At 45.9% G+C, this 21,669-nt stretch overlaps 1 protein-coding gene across 14 annotated transcripts in view; it reads right to left on the bottom strand.

Moving 5' to 3' along the window:
- Positions 1 to 21,669, bottom strand: part of LOC146858146 (uncharacterized) — a 289,171-nt gene that overhangs the window by 35,755 nt on the left and 231,747 nt on the right. For 9 of the 14 annotated variants that reach the window (XR_014979993.1, XM_085648905.1, XM_085648897.1 and 6 more), the window contains one exon: positions 9,740 to 11,428. The exons of the other annotated variants lie outside the window; for them this stretch is intronic. The gene's annotated coding sequence lies outside the window, so the exon portion shown is untranslated. Of the gene's footprint in view, positions 1 to 9,739; positions 11,429 to 21,669 lie in introns of those variants that run through there. 14 annotated transcript variants of the gene reach the window in all.

Here is a 21,669-nt window from a genome sequence, read left to right as displayed (position 1 = left end):
TCTTGAACGACTAAAAGTCCGCTGTGGGTGCTTTGAACCTTTGTGCACTATTTTACACTTTAATTAAAAAAAATTCATAACTCCAGGTCTACTGATTGGATTTTTGTCATTTTGTTGTCAAATAATTTCTTTAAATGTATTCTGTATTTCTAAATTAGTGTGGGATTTTGTAAGTGTTGTGTTTTTACTTTACACTTTACTTAAAATGTAGCAATGCTGTTCTTTCGGCCGCAACCTCTCGGAGAGCATTGCTGCAGTGTAACTTCAAAGAGCCAAAGGAGTGATTAATTCACAGATGGTTCCTGTAACTTTGGCACTTAGAGATTGAATCGGACTGCCGGCAAGGTCACGGCTGATAAGAATCATTGCTACATTGTAGCTCACAAGAGCTGATGGTTTAATTTTTATTTTTTTATTTTATTTATTACATTGTACAATATTACATATCATAGCATGCTGTATCATGGCAAAGTTCCCATTATAACTGTTGTGCACATAACAAAAACTTTACATATGCACAAAACAAAACCCACTGGGAAAGATAAAACCATCGTCGTATTGGACATGTTACTAAATCATATGCATTACCATCATCTTACTTAACAAAAACAGAGCGAATTTTATCCACCGTGTCCGAGCAGAGCACCTAGCAGACTGATAGAGCTTACAGGGGTCAAGGTGTTCAGGTCATAATTGATAGCATTTTTCTCATTTTGAACAAATACCAATCTAAGCGGGGGAGCATTAACCTAGTGGTGGTTAGTTTCTTCCTCTCTGCCTTCCGTTTCTCCCGTCTCTTTTCCAATCAAATATTGCTGGTATAACCCTGAGTAACCTTTAGGCCAACTCTCCGGTGGGAGGAGCTCATTATATGTATCAGATTGTGTGCTGCAATAAAGCCTATCTGTACTCCAGTCAGTGATTAGTGGAGTGGGGCCTTTTGCCCACCCCATGGCTACTCTGCGTTTGGCCAGTAGCAAGCCCATTGTCACCAGTTTCCTGTTGCCAACTGCTATCTTCTTGTCATACCCCAACAGCGCAACTAGCGAGCTGGGCGTCAACTGCTGTCCCAGAGCCTCACTAAATATTGAGAATACTTTCTCCCAGAATGTTACCATTCTGGGGCAGTGCCATGCCACATGGAGAAACCCTGTCTCCTGTTCCACACATCTATCGCACTTTGCTGATTCCCGCAGCCCATAGCAAAACAATCTGTTGGGAGTGTAATACACCCTGTTGAAATACTTAAAGTGTATCAGGCGATGCCTGCCATAAAAGGACATACTCCTCGTCACTTCGCAGCGCTATGACCAGCACTTGTCGTCAATTATCGTGTCCAAGTCCCTCTGCCATTCTTGTCTAGCTCTGTGTAGCTGTGTTTTCCTGGGTTACTGAGTCAGGGAGTATAACACTGTGATTATTTTTGCTGGGGAGTTTGCTTTAATAACATTCGAAAGCACGGGAAGTGTACTTGGTTCCTGCATATCCTCTCCCAGAAGCTCCTGCCATGCATGTCTTGCCCTGCAGTATTGAAATCTGTCCAAAGGTGTGAACCCTGTGTTCCCTCGGTTAAGTCCTCCCAGGTATGCACTACCCCCTCTAGAAAGAAGTCTCTCAATGTGTGTATACCCAGGCACTTCAATGTGCAGAGCACATCCCTCTCCCTACCTGGTACACCAATCCAGCAGTATTAGCGGGGAGTATATGAGCGCACCTGTCTGGGCGTCTAGCAGTCTGTACCAAGCATGCACTGTAAAATTGAGGGAGTCCAGGACACCATGTCGTCGGGACGGGGACTTACGAAGGGTCTGCGGTAGTGTAAGGGAGCCTGCAGCGTCTCGCTCAATGGACAGGTGTGGCAAGTCTGGGGGGTCGTGTATCCATGTTTATGCATGGGTGGCCTGAGCTACCATGTAGTATAAATCTGGTGCCCAAAGCCCCCCGGCAGAGTAAGGTAGTGTCAGTGTATCCCATCCCACTCTCGGTTGCTTTATGGCCCAAGCGAGTGCGGTCAAGAGTTTACGCAAGTTGGCAAACACTGAGTGGGACAGCAGTATGGGGATGTTAACAAACAGAAATAAAAAACGGGGTAAGACCACCATCTTCCTTAAAGAAATGCGCCCTATCAGCGAAAGGGGGAGCCTTATCCACCTGTTGATGGCATTCTCTAATCATGAAATAGCCTTCCCGTAGTTCTATGCAATCACCACAGTCCAGTCAGTGTGGATCTGTATTCCTGGGTAACGGATCGTTTCTGAAGTCCATTGCATAGGAAAGTCTCTCTGCATGGGGGTTGTCACTAAAGTTAACGGAAAAATTAACGATTTCGTCCAGTTAATCTTAAGTCTGTAAAGCCTTCCAAACTGTATCACCTCAGACAATACTGGGTTAAGATTGGTCTCAGGGTCTCAGACATACAACAAAGTATCATCCACATACGCTAAGATTATTAGATGATTTTCTGGGAACTTTAGCCCTCTGTGATATTCCCGCAGCGCACACGCTAATGGTTCAGCCACCAGTGCATAAAAGAGAGGGGACAACGGGCAGCCCTGACGAGTCCCTCTGGAAATGGCTATTGGAGCTGTGACATCCTTGCCCAGTCTTATCCTAGCCGTAGGCAGGGTGTAAAGCGGCATAACAAATTGAATAAAAATATCACCCACCCCAATTCTCCTTAATACTCCCCTCATGAACGCCCACTCTAATGAATTAAACGCCTTCTTGGCATCCAAGAAGAGAGCAGCAGCCCTGTCTCCTGGATCTATTCTTTGAATTGTGCCAAAAATGGTACTCAGATTCAAGGTGAGGTTACGCCCGGGCACAAACCCCGCCTTGTGTGGTCGCACCACGAGAGGCACTAATGGGGCTAAGCTGTTAGTCAATAATTTGGCGTATATCTTGGTGTCCACATTTAACAATGATAGGGGTCTGTAGGATGCACAGGCTTCAGGTGACTTCCCTGGTTTAAGTTGCATGATTATCAGCGTCTCTCTCATGGAGGGTGGCATTATACCTGCCTGTGCCATGTGTTCAAGTAGCGTCATTAGGTGTGGAATTAGTTGGTCCTGAAAAGCCCTATAGAATGAGACTGTTAGCCGTCCATGCCCGGAGCGCTACTGGTTCACATGGACTTAATCGCTGCTCTGACCTCACCCGGGGTGTGCATGCAGAGACATAAGGTACTCTGTGCATGTTTGTTAGCCATGTCATCTGTATGTGCTCCAGACAGTCCTGAATAGCCTCATCTTCGGGATGGGATTGGGAGGTGTAAAGTTGGGAATAGAACCAATGAAATCTATTCGCTATATCTTTTTGGTCATGCAACGGAAGGCCCTTTTCATCTAGTATCTCTGTGATGGTGTCCTCTTCGCACCCAGGCCGCATTAAGGCCGCTAAGGTAGCTCCTGGGCATTCCCTCTCGCCATAAACCCTAGCCGAGGCATGTTTGCCAAGATGTTTTACTTCCCTGTCTGCTCTGTCCTGAAATTCCTCAATCGCAGCTTCAATATCCCCCAGAATGTTAGCATCCACTCTCATATGGAAGGTTTGTTCGAGCGCTAGAATATCCTTCTCCAACTGAGCAAGTTGGGTCCTTAGTGACCGGAGCACTCCATGGTGTTTAGAAATACCTATACCACCGATGTAAACTTTGAAGGCCTCCCAGATAGTGGCAAAACTGTCTACTAACCCTAAATTATGTTTGAAGTACACCTCTATCGCTGTTGCTATTTCTGCAGTGAGGGTCCATTAATGAATGTGGGGGGGAATCTCCAAAGAAACACCGGGGCCTGTTTGAGGGGGCATTTTAAATCCAATTGCACTGGAGCATGATCTGAATAAGTGCTAGGGTGTAGGTTACGCATTTGCACATGCGCAAATAAGGTCTTGGATGCAAGCCAGTAATCAATCCTCGTGTGCGAGTCATGTGGAGTGGAATAGTGTGTGAATCCAGCAGAATCAGGGAAACGCTGCCTCCACACGTCCACCAGCTCTAATTTCTCCATGAAGTCTAGGACAGCCCCCGTCGCACCCTAGCGGCAGCGAGCAGGTCCCTTGGACCGGTCTTTGGGCGGATCTAGAATACAATTGAAATTCCCACCTCTCAACAGTGGGATATCCCTGTCATGCAGCAAGACAGCACCAAGATTGTGGTAGAAGTGTGGGTCATCATAGTTGGGCACATACACGTTAACTATCTTTACTGATAACCCTTCCTTCTGACAGCGCACAGTGACATATCTGCCATTTGGATCTGCCTCGGTTGAGTGTACTGAAAATCTCGACTTTTGGTTCACCCAGATTAGAACACCTCTGGCGGCCCATTTAATAGAAATTTATGATTGGGGTCACGCACCTGGAGACCAGCCTACATACGCCCTAGAAAGGATCCAATTCCAAACCCACTCATATATATACTATCTTTATGGTAAGAAAAGTGGGAAGAAGCTACTGTCCGCAATCCAGTTGACTATAGACGCCTGGAAAGGAGCGGAAAGGTGGATGAAGTGGGACATGCAAGTCACCTGAGATACCCTCCTATGGGTGGGAACACACCTGAAGGAGTTCAAAAAGTTGCAGGGGTTCAAGACTTGGAACATCCTTGGGATTTCTAAACTGGGTACAGCATTGAGGGTGGTGCATTGCTCCCCTTTAACTCTCTCCAAAGAGACTATCAATTCACACAACACAACATTACAAATACCTCCAGCTTCATCATGCCAGGACAGCTGAAGGACTCGATATTGAAAAAATGCCGGAATATGCACAACTAGAGGGAAGCTTGCTCTTGGGTGAAATTGCAGAGAAGGCAGTGTTGTGGACATATAAAACAATCACCAATAACAGGCCCACTCCCTGATAAAATTAAGGGCACATTGGGAAAATGAAGTGGGAGATCTTGAGGATCTAGATTGGGATGCAGCCCTAATGCACCCCAGGGAAGTTGCAATTAAATCCATACTTATTAGAAAAAGGTCCTGTGCACTTGTATAGGAGTAAAAGTTAAAGGTGTACCCAGCGGGTAATTACACAGAAATCAAGGAATTTTCTTGTTCTCGAAATCATGAAGATCCACATCAGATATGTCATATGCAAGTATCTTTTATATGTATTTTCATCAAGATCAATACAGTGTGCAACAGAACCAGCCGACACGTGTTTCGTCACAACGTGTTACACTTTGTGACTCTTCAGGGCTGGGAGGGACAACAAAAATACATGAGAGGGAGAAAAAACAAAACAGCTGAATTCGGATGCTACCATGTGGTGTGACATGAGAGTGTGGAGCACACAGGAATATAGTGGAGACCCTATATATGTGGAAAGTACAAGTAATCTGTGACTTTTAATGTAAATAGAAAAAAAACCCTATTGGTGAAGTAACCGTGTAGACAGAGAGTTAAGAAACAAAAGGAAGGAGAGCGCAGAAGATGTAGGAATGGGTCATATTCAGACAAGTATTATAAAACCATAAGAGTCATTACAATATTTCAACTCAGAAAAATATATATGTATATACATACACACAAAATCCGACCAAAATATGAGAGGGTATTGGAGATGAAGATTCTAAGAAAAATATTAATGCAGAAAGCGGTGGTGACTTGTGAGAAATGTGAGCACAAAAGTGACATAATGGATAACTTTCTAAGCCTGTAATACAGAAAAGATGAGATCAGTAGGACTGATCGAAGCATATTTAGGCATGACGGTAAAGCACAAATAGGAGGTGGAAAATTAATCGAAACATACGCCACATGTCGTACTTGAAACAAAAGATGCCAAAATAAACATCTTAGGAACACGCATTAAGAGACATCCTCCAGAGAAATGGACGCCAAATCGCGTCAATTCACTCACTACCGAGTTACCTGGAAAATAATGGAGTAGACACTAAACAAAACGCCCACTGTAATAATGTACTATATACAGGTGCTGCGTACCAGTATCAGAAGCGTACAAAGGTAATGGTGCCACCCTATGGCAAATATCATATTAGCAAAAGTTATGGTCACAAAACCAAGTAATGTATTGCAAGGTGCATGATGAACACAGGGCGCTCATGAAACACCCTACACCAAGGTAAGCAAAATCGCAATCAATTAGGAAGTAACGCTTTTCAAATGGTGGTAAAGATAGATCGAAAAGACATGAAAACAAGTGACCAAAGAAAAGGTAAAAGCACCCAAAATGAGAGAAGGAAGCAATTTAAGTGAGACAAAGGGTTCGAAAGTACCTGTAAGTGAAACAAAGCTGTATTGTGTTCTGTAATGACGGGCAAGGTAATAGAAAGAAAATGAAAGGAGAGTTAATAATGTGCCGAGCACAGGGTATAAATGCCTATAGTACACATATCTGTGTTTCTGCACTCACCGAGACGTCGGTGAAAAAGGTGTAACCGAGTCCAGGTAGGGTAAAGTTACGGAAAGAGGGCGGGATGAAAGAGGGAGTCACCTCCTAAGATCCCCGTGTCTTTAAGTAAGTTATGGAATGAAAGCATAAAAAGGGAAAATGTAAATGTCGCAGGCCAGTGGTGCCAAAGCCAGGTGCTGGATACGTGGAAAGTATGGCACGGAGGGGTCAGTGCTGAGATTACCTCAAGATAAAGCACTTGTGTGAGAGAGGTGGGGTCTTCCGGTAGGGAAACGAGCACAATGAATTCCGGAAGTTATATCGGAATGGTCACGTGTTTAATGGGACGTGCAAGTAGAGCGTGAAAAGGTTCAAAAGTCAGGAAAGCGGAAGTGAGGGCAAAAGATAACGGAAGTATAACGAATGAGCCAGGTGTCACACTGAACCGCAACTAGAATGTGTAAAAACTATAAACGGAAGTGAGGGCAGATATGTAAGCGAAAAAGGAAAAGTGTGCAAGGTAAGATATGTATACAGGAAGAAATTAGTATAGACTCAGATGAAAAACAAGGGTGGAGATTAGAAGACAGGAGTATCAAGGAAAGACAGTACTGGAATATTAACCAGAATGGAACTGACAGAGATATAAATAAAGACAGCAAGTAAAAATTACCGAAGCATAAGTAATAAAGCGCATTAAATGACTAAAAGAATTGACAAATAAGCCTGCGATACATGTTATCAAAATCTCTTGATAGCAGGAAAAATTGCACAGAACAGCATATTCTGAGAGTCCAGAAATAGGGAAGAGCATGGATGCGGAGAATGCTACATGTAAAATGACAAATGGAGATAAAGTCTAAGTAGGGAGATAAACACGAGAGTAAGAGAACCAATCGGCCACCACTGGGGCATAGAGAGGAGCAATAGAGGATCATCAAACTAACACCGTAAATGATAAGCCTATAGACAGTGGATAGAAAAACAGTGATACAGTATAATGCATGTACTGGAACATTAAAGGATCATCAAAACAAAAACTGTAAACAGGTAGCCTGCAGATGGATACACAAGGATGCAGTACAGTGCAGCAATAGTCTACGGACACATCTAGGACCCCAAAAAGTACTGTAGCTCATGGTCGATGTTGAGACCATGTTTCACAGATTGTAGACGCATAATCCAAGAAGCTTTTTGTCTTCTCAGTCTCAATTCACGGTTGCCACCTCTGACATTGTTTTTGGCAATGTCTATTCCAAAGAAGGATAAACTTTTGCGAAGTCCCTGCGTGCTACATGAGGCTATGTGGGAGGCAACTGGATATCTAGCATCTTCATTATGCATCGCTCTGATGTGTTCACTGATGCGTTCTTTGAGATACCTGATTTGACTCCCTACATATTGTTGTTTGCATGTGCATTGGAGGATGTACACAACAATGGTGGAATTACAGTTGATGTTGCAAGTGATGTTGTACTTTTTAGTACCATTCCAACTCTGGAATTCTTTCGCTCCATTCATCGCCCATTTGCAGACACCGCAGCACCCACATTTGTAGAAACCAACAGTGTGTGGTGTTAGCCAAGACGTGACAGATATAGAACGTGGTACCGTTGGGCAGAGTCTGTTCCTTAGAGTTCTTCCTCTTCTGAAGGTGATCTTGGGTCGTATAGTTATATTGTCTTTCAATGACTTATCAGCTAGTAATGTTCCCCAATGTTTGTTGAAACTTTTGCGCATGATGACACTGATTTCATTGCAATCCGTGATGAGTCTCACAGGAGGTTTTACTGTTTTGATGTTGTTTTTAGGCTGGAGAGTGATTTCTCTTTTCCTATGGGTTATTCTGTTGTTAGCTTTTTTGATGCTCTGTGGTTTGTAGCCATGTTTAGTGAATCTATGTTTCATGTTGTCTATGCAGCTTTCAAATTCTGTATCTTCACTGCAATTCCTCCTAGCCCTGGTGAATTCTCCGTAGGGAATTGTTTGTATTTGATGCAGCGGATGTGCGCTGTCAGCATGGAGAATTGCATTGCATTAAGTTTTTTTACGAAATAGCTTGCTGTGTAGGGAGTTATCCTTGACATAGAGTTCAATGTCCAGGAAAGAGACACAGGACGTGCTAGATTCACATGTGAACTTCATATCCATGTCACTGGAGTTCAAGTATTCACAAAATGCGTCCAGACTGTCTTGTGAACCTGTCCAGAAAAGTAGTCAGTCGTCGATGTACCGTCCCCAGTAGATGATGTAGTCCGTCCATTGAGCTACTTTCCTACCCCATAGCCATTCTGATTCGAGGGCGCCCATGTAAAGATTGGCAAAAGATGGTGAGAACTTAGAACCCATGGCCACACCCTTTATTTGTCTATACCATTGGTGGTCATACATGAAGTAGTTATTGTTCAGTATGATATCCATCATACTGGTCACCATATTGGTGTGTTCCCATAGGGATGCTGATATGTGTTGTAGAGATTTAGTTACCACCTCCATACCTAGGCCAGGTTTGATGGACGTATATATAGAGAGACCACATCAAGGGTGGCCATAATCATATTGGGTTGCCACTGTATGTCTGCTAGAATACCTAGTATGTGTTTGGTATCCTGTATGTAGGATGGCAGATTTTTAACCATAGGATTAAGAAAAAGGTCTACGTACTGTGCTAGTCTCTCTGTGGGACCCCCTATGCCTGAGATTATGGGGCGTCCCGGGGGCAAGGGTGTTTGTTTGTGTATTTTGCGGTACAAAAGGGGGTGGTGATGTACGGAGCATCAGAACCAATCAAACACTCACACCCAGTCAACAGATCTGGGTTTGATCCATCGCCGTTCTTTAGCCCACTCTGCCACCCCAGTTCAGACATGGCCATATGCAAATCAGTCTGACCCTGTGCCTCATGGGAACAGTCCAGCCCGAACTGCCAAGCCATGCCTTCCCTGGACCGGAAACAAGTTTCCTAGGACCGGTTTCTGGCATTTCAGCCGTCTTCAGCCAGGCTTGCTTGAATCCAGTGGCAAAGTGAGCAAGGGACTCACGACTGAGCATACCCTGCCAACTTATGGTGAACAAAGCGGTACAAAAGGGGGTGGTGATGGACGGAGCATCAGAACCAATCAAACACTCACACCCAGTCAACAGATCTGGGTTTGATCCATCTGAAGACGGCTGAAATGCCAGAAACCGGTCCTAGGACGCTTGTTTCCGGTCCAGGGAAGGCATGGCTTGGCAGTTCGGGCTGGACTGTTCCCATGAGGCACAGGGTCAGACTGATTTGCATATGGCCATGTCTGAACTGGGTTGGCAGAGTGGGCTAAAGAACGGTGATAGATCAAACCCAGATCTGTTGACTGGGTGTGAGTGTTTGATTGGTTCTGATGCTCCGTCCATCACCACCCCCTTTTGTACCTGTTTGTGTATGTTGGGCAAGGTGTAAAGCCAAGGAGAAGTGGGTTTGGTGACTCTGAGGTATAAGGCCTCGTCCTCTTCAATGAGACCTACAGTTTGCCAGTTCTGGAGTTTTTTGTTATTTAGACCAGTTAATGGACCAATGGGGTTATAACTGAGATGTTCATAACAGGTCTCATCTTTCAATTGGCCCATTATCTCATTGTGATAGTCCAGATGGTTCATGACAATCACATTCCCCCCTTTGTCCGCCTCTCTTATAATGATGTTGTGATCATTACTGAGTGTTTTGAGAGCCATTCTTTCGCCTCTGGTCAGATTGTCTTTGATTCTATGTGTTTTGGTCATGGATTTCTTCTCATATCTATCCAGGTCTACCAATATCTGGTTGTGAAAGACATCAATGGCATTTCCACCAGGAAGGGTCGGTGTACATTTGAACTTGGTTTTTAGGCCACTCGGAATGGTCTCACATGGATCAATGTCTAGATCTTGAAGCAGTAATTCTAAACTGCAAGGTGGATCATCAGTCTCAGTGATTTACAAGAGTAAGTGTGTATCTTTTACATCTTTGATGGTTTGAGAATCAATGGAGTTGATGCTGTGAGTGTGTTTGCCTTTGCTAGTAAGAGGAGGCATGAGTTCAAAATGTTTCTTCAGTTTTAGGCCTCTGGTGAATTTGAACAGGTCTATTTTAGATCTGCATAAGTCTCCTGTTTCATGGGGATTGAAGCTTAGACCTTTGTTGAGGAGAGAAATCATGTCGTTGTTAAGTGGCAAAGAGGAGAGATTAATAACTTTTACGTCTGTATCTTCTACTGTTGCTTCCTTCCGTCCCCGGACCTCAGTTTCTTTTTGTATTGGTCTTTTTCCAGATTTTTACCTCTGCAGGTTTTTTGTCTCCTGTAGCCTGTCTTTGCTGCGTTTTGGTCTCGCGTCTGATTGTCTGTACTTCTCGTAAAAAACTCGATGTAGTTGCTGTGGGAATGGACTGTCCTGGATTATCTGATTCGCTGTCGCTTGTCAGTACCGTGTTAAGGGATGAGGTACTTGAGGAGACAGAGATTGTCCCTGATCTGGGAGTGCAGTCGGTTTTAGAAGGATTCTGAAATAGTTGATCGTATTTGCGAGCAAAGGTGAACACTCTGCCTTCGTTATAATCCGCTTCGTCTCTTTTAAGTTGTCTGGTCTTCCTTTCTTTTATGTCATTTTGGTGTTTGGTCAGGATTTCGTTCAGAATGACATAATTCTTTTCTGTTGCGTCTTTGAGGTTAAGTTCCTCTATCTCTTTTTCCAGGTTTGTGATTTCAATCTGTAGTTTAGTTACTTTCCGTTCTGCGTTCTCTATTAGGATGTGGATTAATGTCTTAGAGTTATTGGTCAAGGTTTCTTCCCATTTTCGCAGTAGGTCATCATCGAGGTCTTCAAATGTGGGAAATATTTGTGAACGTAATCCCCTTGGGACTCTATTAAGTCTTAAATACTGTTTCAAAGTGGCGCTGTCCCACCACCGGGAGTTCTCTGTCTTTTTCAATCTTTCTAATTTGATGAATTTGTCTTTGAGTCCCTTTAGACTGATCCAATTTAAAATCCTCCATAGGGTTTATTATGACAGGGTCTGCTTGCATAGCTTCGACTGGGCTGATTCCGCCAGTTGCCTCTGCTGTGAGGTAGAGAGAGGGTCATTAATACACACATTATGGGAGTACCCCAGCATTTAGCATTGCCCAACCTGGATCAGTACAATAGAAAAACTCAACAGGGTGCTGGGAGAAAGGTTACTAATAGACTCTAAATACATCCTGTTGGGTATCCCTACGGAGGTAAACATTCATAGAGTCAAACTTCTATTTAGTAGTGGCAAAGCAAGATGTAGCCAAACACTGGGGCACACCAGATCCTCCCATATTGATAAAGACCTCTCAATGGAACACCAGGTATCCATCACTGCCATGCTTCTTTCAGGCAAATTAAAGTTTTGAGGAAAATTCTGACCTAAATTGACTTACAATATCATATGCCCGAAGTGAGTGCCATAGTGTAATCTTGGCTTAGCAATTTAATCAATATGCATGTATGGAATAAGGCTACAAATGATGCAAAATGCTGCAGCCACACGTGTTACTGGTTCCAGATGCCGCTGCACATCTCGGTCATCTTAAAAACCCTACATGGCCTCCAATCAAGCAATGAATATTTTTAGAAATTGTGTTACTGGTTGAGGTGGGGTGAAACCTTACTCAAGCAGCAATTACAATCTCTGTCAGGGTGAAACATAAACAAACCCCAAATTAACCTGTGCTTAAATCTCTGGTAAATTGGCACAAAAACATTCAGGCTCAACTTAGAGGCAAAGTATAAATTATTTATGCAGCACTTCAAACGGTATTAAAGTGGAAGCACAACACAAGAAAATTCCCACACCAATTTTGAAAAATAGAGTAAAACGGAAGAAATTATTTTGGGAACAAAACAACAAAAATCCCATCAGTAGAACCAGAGAAATGCAATTTTAAAGCTTTAAGGAAAAATGGTGCTTAGAAGCTCAAAGCGCCAACAGTGGTTATCTCATCATGCAGAACCGGGACAAAGTCACAAGTTCAGGCTGACCACAATGGGATGCGGGCCGGAGGCAGTGACTAAGTTAGGCCTGCTGAACAAAGTACCATAAATCCTGGTTGCGGAGTGTTGCAAGATCCTGCGTTGAGGATGCGTTGCGCAGCGGTGGTTCAGAGGAGGTGCGAAGTGCTTTGTCGCTGTCAAGGATGCCGTTGACATAGAGCATGCGTTATGAGATCCTGCTCCACAGATGTGTCGTGTACCAGCCATTCCGAAGATGCTGCGGTGCTGAAATGCGGAGTCCTGCAGCATCATCAAGGATGCTGTTGAAGAGGGACTTGCGATGAGATGTCCTGCTTCGTGGATGCATCACAAAGCAGTGGTTCTGAAGTGGAGCTGGAAAGTGATCCCTCACCTGCGTTGATGTTTCCAACAAGACTACAGATGGGCTGATAGAGCACCTTCAGGCCCACTTCCAAGGGTTCAGGACAGGAAAGGGGGGGTAGGACTCACAAAAGATAGAGTCCAGGTGCAAGGTACAAGGTGATTGGCACCTTTTCGGTCCCTGAGGGTCTGATCAGGAGGCCAGTTAAGTATCCCTTGAAGCAGGGCCGGCTCTAGGGCGGTGCGAATGGTACCTCCGCACCGGGCACTGACTTGGGGTGGGCAAAGCAAAACCAAAGGAAATGATGGACGGAGTGTTGAACATTGCAAGCACTCACCCCCAGTCAACTGATCTGGGTTTAATCCATCACCGTTCTTTAGCCCACTCTGCCACCCCAGTTCAGACATGGCCATATGCAAATCAGTCTGACCCTGTGCCTCATGGGAACAGTCCAGTCCGAACTGCCAAGCCATGTCTTCCCTGGACCGGAAACAAGCTTCCTAGGACCGGTTTCTGGCATTTCAGCCGTCTTCAGCCAGGCTTGCTTGAATCCAGTGGCAAAGTGAGCAAGGGACTCACGTCTGAGCATACCCTGCCAACTTATGGCAAACAAAGCAAAACCAAAGGAAATGATGGACGGAGTGTTGAACATTGCAAGCACTCACCCCCAGTCAACTGATCTGGGTTTAATCCATCACCGTTCTTTAGCCCACTCTGCCACCCCAGTTCAGACATGGCCATATGCAAATCAGTCTGACCCTGTGCCTCATGGGAACAGTCCAGCCCGAACTGCCAAGCCATGTCTTCCCTGGACCGGAAACAAGCTTCCTAGGACCGGTTTCTGGCATTTCAGCCGTCTTCAGCCAGGCTTGCTTGAATCCAGTGGCAAAGTGAGCAAGGGACTCACGTCTGAGCATACCCTGCCAACTTATGGCGAACAAAGCAAAACCAAAGGAAATGATGGACGGAGTGTTGAACATTGCAAGCACTCACCTTGGCTTGGCAGTTCGGGCTGGACTGTTCCCATGAGGCACAGGGTCAGACTGATTTGCATATGGCCATGTCTGAACTGGGGTGGCAGAGTGGGCTAAGGAACGGTGATGGATCAAACCCAGATCTGTTGACTGGGTGTGAGTGTTTGATTGGGTCTGATGCTCCGTCCATCACCACCCCCTTTTTTACCGATTTGTTCGCCATAAGTTGGCAGGGTATGCTCAGACGTGAGTCCCTTGCTCACTTTGCCACTGGATTCAAGCAAGCCTGGGTGAAGACGGCTGAAATGCCAGAAACCGGTCCTAGAAAGCTTGTGTCCGGTCCAGGGAAGGCATGGCTTGGCAGTTCGGGCTGGACTGCTCCCATGAGGCACAGGGTCAGACTGATTTGCATATGGCCATGTCTGAACTGGGGTGGCAGAGTGGGCTAAAGAACGGTGATGGATCAAACCCAGATCTGTTGACTGGGTGTGAGTGTTTGATTGGGTCTGATGCTCCGTCCATCACCACCCCCTTTTTTACCGATTTGTTCGCCATAAGTTGGCAGGGTATGCTCAGACGTGAGTCCCTTGCTCACTTTGCCACTGGATTCAAGAAAGCCTGGCTGAAGACAGCTGAAATGCCAGAAACTGGTCCTAGAAAGCTTGTGTCCGGTCCAGGGAAGGCATGGCTTGGCAGTTCGGGCTGGACTGTTCCCATGAGGCACAGGGTCAGACTGATTTGCATATGGCCATGGCTGAACTGGGGTGGCAGAGTGGGCTAAAGAACGGTGATGGATCAAACCCAGATCTGTTGACTGGGTGTGAGTGTTTGATTGGGTCTGATGCTCCGTCCATCACCACCCCCTTTTTTACCGATTTGTTCGCCATAAGTTGGCAGGGTATGCTCAGACGTGAGTCCCTTGCTCACTTTGCCACTGGATTCAAGCAAGCCTGGCTGAAGACGGCTGAAATGCCAGAAACCGGTCCTAGAAAGCTTGTGTCCGGTCCAGGGAAGGCATGGCTTGGCGGCAGTTCGGGCTGGACTGTTCCCATGAGGCACAGGGTCAGACTGATTTGCATATGGCCATGTCTGAACTGGGGTGGCAGAGTGGGCTAAAGAACGGTGATGGATCAAACCCAGATCTGTTGACTGGGTGTGAGTGTTTGATTGGGTCTGATGCTCCGTCCATCACCACCCCCTTTTTTACCGATTTGTTCGCCATAAGTTGGCAGGGTATGCTCAGACGTGAGTCCCTTGCTCACTTTGCCACTGGATTCAAGCAAACCTGGCTGAAGACGGCTGAAATACCAGAAACCGGTCCTAGAAAGCTTGTGTCCGGTCCAGGGAAGGCATGGCTTGGCAGTTCGGGCTGGACTGTTCCCATGAGGCACAGGGTCAGACTGATTTGCATATGGCCATGTCTGAACTGGGGTGGCAGAGTGGGCTAAAGAACGGTGATGGATCAAACCCAGATCTGTTGACTGGGTGTGAGTGTTTGATTGGGTCTGATGCTCCGTCCATCACCACCCCCTTTTTTACCGATTTGTTCGCCATAAGTTGGCAGGGTATGCTCAGACGTGAGTCCCTTGCTCACTTTGCCACTGGATTCAAGCAAGCCTGGCTGAAGACGGCTGAAATGCCAGAAACCAGTCCTAGAAAGCTTGTGTCCGGTCCAGGGAAGGCATGGCTTGGCAGTTCGGGCTGGACTGTTCCCATGAGGCACAGGGTCAGACTGATTTGCATATGGCCATGTCTGAACTGGGGTGGCAGAGTGGGCTAAAGAACGGTGATGGATCAAACCCAGATCTGTTGACTGGGTGTGAGTGTTTGATTGGGTCTGATGCTCCGTCCATCACCGCCCCCTTTTTTACCGATTTGTTCGCCATAAGTTGGCAGGGTATGCTCAGACGTGAGTCCCTTGCTCACTTTGCCACTGGATTCAAGCAAGCCTGGCTGAAGACGGCTGAAATGCCAGAAACCGGTCCTAGAAAGCTTGTGTCCGGTCCAGGGAAGGCATGGCTTGGCAGTTCGGGCTGGACTGTTCCCAGGAGGCACAGGGTCAGACTGATTTGCATATGGCCATGTCTGAACTGGGGTGGCAGAGTGGGCTAAAGAACGGTGATGGATCAAACCCAGATCTGTTGACTGGGTGTGAGTGTTTGATTGGGTCTGATGCTCCGTCCATCACCACCCCCTTTTTTTACCGATTTGTTCGCCATAAGTTGGCAGGGTATGCTCAGACGTGAGTCCCTTGCTCACTTTGCCACTGGATTCAAGCAAGCCTGGCTGAAGACGGCTGAAATGCCAGAAACCGGTCCTAGAAAGCTTGTGTCCGGTCCAAGGAAGGCATGGCTTGGCAGTTCGGGCTGGACTGTTCCCATGAGGTACAGGGTCAGACTGATTTGCATATGGCCATGTCTGAACTGGGGTGGCAGAGTGGGCTAAAGAACGGTGATGGATCAAACCCAGATCTGTTGACTGGGTGTGAGTGTTTGATTGGGTCTGATGCTCCGTCCATCACCACCCCCTTTTTTACCGACTTGGGGTGGGGGCGCCATGTTTATTGTTTTAAAAGCTCCAGATGCCACGTTCCTTGTCTGAGCAATTTTCAAGCATCATTAAAAATGTCACGATAGATAACTCCAGTGATTAATGTTGTTCCTGGTGAGAGACCCTAGCTTTGTCTGGGGAAACTTTTAACTCATCATAGCCAAGAAGGTTAATATGCCTGCTGCAAAGAACTTGTCCCATTCTGCATACACTATAAATAGGTCAAGGGGTTATCGCTTTTGTCAGCAAGATCCTTTTGTTGCTTGCAGTTTAAAAGTTAAAATCCTAATATAGAGCAGTGAGCTATTAACTGCCATCAAAGAGCTCATGCAAACTGCAAGAAATATATTAGAGCTACATGTGTTTTTTGCCCAGTCTTTCCTTATCCTAGTATTGCAAAAATGTTTCATTTGGGTAGAAACCAACTCTTTTAAGTTCAATGAAATTTTATTAAGGAATGAGAAAGGAATAATCAATACACAATATCAGCTATAAAAGGGAAGGAGGAAAGAGGAGGGGAAGAGAAGGGGGGGAGGGTTAACATAATCAAAATGTAAGAGATAAGAAAACTACAATGAAACAGTAATCATGGGCATTAGATAAGAATCATAAAAGGCATAACCGTTATAAATTAAACAGCAAATTTTAGAAGAATAAAAACAAAACAATATGCTAGAAATACGTAAAATGTGAAAAGGGTATCATGGAGGTTTAGAAACTTCTTGTTGAACAGGCATAGGACTGAAAGAACGAGTAGCACAGTTATTTAAATACAGCGTAATGGGAAGCCATAAGTCTGCACGTTTAGCTGCTAAGTGAACAGGAAAAACAAAGGCGTTATCAAGTCTGTGATTGTGGCAGACGTTATACCACCACGCTTTGAGGGAAACATTAGATGCATTTTTCCAGTTAACAGTAATTTGTTGAAAAGCTACAGCCAATAATAAATCAACAATGCGGACATGCATATCTACATCATCCCAGCAAGGAGATAAGCTACCTAAAAAGAAATGAGAGAGAGAAAAAGGAATACAAGTATGAAAAATAACATTCATTTGAGCCCACACCTGTAACCAAAAGTCGTGCACATGTTTACAGAGAAATAGCATGTGGAGTAAGGTAGCATTAGGGGTACCACACGACCAGCATACATCTGGGGTGTTTGAAAAACGCTTATTTAGTGTAGAAGGCGTAAGGAGCAATCTGTTATAGATAAAAAATAAGGATTGTGTCAGGGAAGCCGCTCTGGAGGTTTTACGGAGTTTTGCCCAAATCTTATCCCATATAGATATCGGCCAGCTTATTCCGAGATCAGATTCCCATTGATGTTCAACCTTGGATTTAGGTCTAGGCAACTCATGCGTGTGTAGGTATTTATAGATGAGAGATGCCTTGGGGGTGCTACGTAGGAGAGAGTGGAGTTGAGGGGTAGGGGTAGGGAGGGGTGAAGCAAGGGGAGGCGGAGAGTTCAGGATCCGCTCATAAGTCTCAAGAACAGCAGCTTTGAGTAAAAGATACTTGGGGAGAAAGGATAAGGGTAGACCAAAGGAAGAGCAGAGATCAGAGAAAGAAAGAAAGGTGGGACCAGAGAAAAGTTGCGCGATCCAAATCAAACCTCGAGTTCTCCAAGATTTCCAGTAGAAGGGCTTACGACTAATTAAGAGATACTTATTATGCCAGATGGTGGAGGAGAGGAAATCATCAATGGTCAGAGGGGGATTAGGGGCAGCAGACAATAAGAGCCTGAGAGTGTACTTGTGGATAAGAGTGGGAAGTGAAGAGGGTTTACGGGAGAAAGCAAGATATTCTGCAAAAGAAAATGGAGATAAGAGATTGCGTTCAACCTTAACCCACAAAGGACAGGGAGAGGTGGGATCTTGCAGCCAGAGGGAAGCTTGACGTAACAAAAAGGCCTTCTGATATGCAGGAAAGTCAGGAAAATTGACACCCCCTTCAGAAGCAGGGCGAATCAATCTGGCAAGAGACATTCTGGATTTTTTTGAGTTCCATAAAAAAGAGGATAATATTGAGTTAAACTTTTTAAAGAATCGCGATGGGATTGATACTGGAATGTTGGACAATGTATAAAGAATAATGGGGGAAATCATCATTTTAATAGTCTCCAAGCGACCCCACCAGGACAGGTATAAAGGATGCCACCTTGCAGTGAGGTCCGCAATCTTTTGTGCGCATTTGGACATGCATAAAGAGATAGTGTCTGGAATGGAAGAAGTGATATATAACCCCAGATATTTAATATGGGAGGGACACCAAGTAAACTGGGAGACGCTAAAATCTTGTTTGAAAGTGAATTTAGTCAAGGGTAGGATCTCACATTTATTATGATTAAGCTTATATCCGGAAATGGAGGAGTAGTTTCGGACTTCGTCTAGAAAAGCGGGGATGGATTCTGCAGGATTGGAAAGAAAAAGTAAAATATCATCTGCATAAGCAGCGAGCTTAATTTGAGAATCTGCAATCTGGAATCCATGGATAGCGGGATTCTGACGTAGTTTGGACAGAAAAGGTTCTAAAGCAAGGTTGAAAAGAAAGGGGGAAAGGGGGCAACCCTGACGGACGCCCCTGCCTAAACCAAAATAAGAAGAGATTTGACCATTTGCAAATACTGCAGCTCTGGGGTATGAGTACAGCAGGGAGACTAAAGAAATAAATCTAGGTCCAAAGCCAAACCAAGTGAGGGTGTGAAAAAGATAGCGCCATTCGACCCGATCAAACGCCTTTTCGGCGTTAAGGGCTACTGCTGCAAGGGAGTGCTGACAGCGGGAGGACTTTGACAATATATTGAATAGGAGTCTGGTGTTGTCCGTAATATGTCGACCTTTGACAAATCCGGACTGCTCTTCACCCATGTTAGATCTGGGGGTCTCTAGTTGGCAGGGTAGGTACCGCTGTCCAAGTAGGGACCCTTGCTTCTAGTCAGGGAAAGGGGGATACACTGTTAAGATAACCCCTGCTCACCCTCTAGGTAGCTTGGCCTGAGCAGTCTAGGCTATCAAAGGCAATGTGTAAAGTATTTGTACCAACACTCACAGTAACACAGTGAAAACACCACAGATTTACTCCACACCAGTTTTAGAAAAATAAGGTATCTTTACTAAAAACTTCACAAGACCAAATATTACAGACAAACCAACATATAATTCAAAAAGGTTACTTTAAAGATAGTTCAAGAGTTTGCAGAAAGTACTCCAGGATGTCAAAGTCAGTGTCCTGCACAATGCGACTCTCAATGCACAAAATGCGACACTCTCGTGCCCAACAGTACCTGTAGTTGCGATAAGGTTCCCAAAAGCTATAACAAGGAAGATGGCAAAGGCGATGCGATGCTCCTGAGATCCTGGGGAGGCTTTGCAGCAGCCCTGCTTCACGCAGCAGAGGTGGATGCGCCGGCTCCGATCTGTAGGGGGAGGATGCGATACCTTTGGCTTTCGTTGCGTAGGTTTCTTAGGGGGAAGCTTCACGCACAGGTTCGATGCGACACTCTTCGATGTGGTGCGATGCGTGGCGCAGCGTTGCCTTCCGGCGCCGCAACTCTCGATGCGCCACGGAACGGGACTCTGCGTCGACGCACGCAGCGATTGGAGACTTTCCACGCACCGGCAGTGGTGCGGCCCGCAAACTGGTTCTGCGACGACCCTCGCAATGGCAGGAAGCTTCACGCTTCGGGACGATGCTCGACGCACTCGGCGATGCGGAGACCCTGCGTGCTGCGATGGTGCCGCGATGAAATTTTCCACGCACTCTCGTCTTGCGACACGCAATCGGATGATGCGCTGGGTACCAGTCACTCTTGTTCACGCTTCTGCTTCCCAGCTCCCTCAACACAGCAAAACGACCTCCTGAAGCCCCAAGACTGGGCAAGCACTCCAAGGCAGGTCAGAACTCTCTCAGCAGAGTTCCAGGGGAGCTGGTGGTGAAGTCCTTTTGTTCCTGGGACTTCTTAACAGGGAGCCAGCTCTTCTCAGGCCCTTGGAGATCAGAATCAAAAGAAGGGGACACAGCAAAGTCCCTCCCCTCTCCTTGGCAGCAAAGCAAAACAGCAAGCAGGCAGTCTTCTCCTCTTCAGTTTCTTCCAGCTTTCTCCTTGGCAGAGGTTTCTTCTTAGTTCCAAAGTGATCTAAAGTTTAGGTGTCTGGGGTCCTCTTCTTATACCCCTCCAAGTCTTTGTCTCTCTTTGTTCCAGTGGGGGGATTCCCCTGCTCAAACCGGTTCCTGGGTGTGCTCTGCTCTGGAGCACCTGGTTCCTTTCAGAGTGAGGGGCAGGGTCGTTAGACGCTCAGCAGGAGGTGGAGCCTTCTTTGTGCCAGCAGAGGCAGAGTCCTCAGCCTGGCCAGCAGGGGGTGGAGCCAGCTTTGTGTTTGTCAGGGGCAGCCCTATTCAGACCCAGGGACTACTCCTCCCACCCATCTAAAGCAGATCTCCCTATTCACCCTGCTGCTGACTCATCCAGGCTCCTGGAGCCACCTAGCACATCACCTGACACCAGTCAGCCAACCAGCACACAGGCACACAGGAAGGTTAAACAGGAGAATAGCTACTTTCTAAAAAGTGCTATTCTCACACAGTGAATTTAAAAACCATCTTGCTAAAAAGATGTATAATTAAATTCTGAACGCAGAGATACCAAACTTGGATTTTCTATCTTGCCCTTATGGGAAGATAGGCATGTAAACAGCCTTCCCCATTCTATCCTATGGGCAAGATAGCCTCTCAGCAGTGAAAAACGAAAATGGCTGTAATTCACTACCAGGGCGTGTTACACACCTCAGTACATGCCCTACCTTTCAGATACACTGCACCCAGCCCAGGGGGGTACCTAGGGCCACCATAGGGATGCCTGACATGTACAGAAAGGGAAGGATAAGGCCTGGTCAGTGGGTGCACTGGCCAGGTCGACCTGGCAGTCCTGGACTGCACATAGGCACTGCAAGCAGGCCTAAGACATCATTTTAGCGCTACTCCTGTGGGTGGCACAATCAGTGCTGCAGCCCACTAGTAGCATTTGAATCACCAGCCCTGGCACACGCAGTGCACTTTACTAGGGGCTAACAGGTGAAACAAATATCCCAATCATGGATAACCAATCAACACAATAATTTACCAAGGGAGCACTTGCACTTTGACACTGATCAGCAGTGGCAAAGTGCCCAAAGCATCTAAACCAGCAAAAACGAAATCCAGCATAGCATCAAAAATACAGGAGGTAGAGGCAAAAAGTCAGGGGTAACCACGCCAAAGATGCCAGGTCTAACACGTGTCCCCTCCAGCTGAAAGTGGGGAGAACTACCCACCCTCTTGGGAGTTCTCATCGCTAAGGCGGAAAAACCTGGACAGACCATCAGCGTTGGCGTGTTCTGTACCGGGGCGGTGTTCCACCGTAAAGTCCATCCCCTGTAGGGAAATGGACCACCTCAA

This window comes from Triturus cristatus, chromosome 3_2, assembly GCF_964204655.1.
Source record: "Triturus cristatus chromosome 3_2, aTriCri1.1, whole genome shotgun sequence".
In the NCBI taxonomy this organism is placed as follows: domain Eukaryota; kingdom Metazoa; phylum Chordata; class Amphibia; order Caudata; family Salamandridae; genus Triturus; species Triturus cristatus.
Note: the sequence above shows the minus strand (reverse complement) of the source record. Positions and strands in the feature narration are given on the sequence as shown.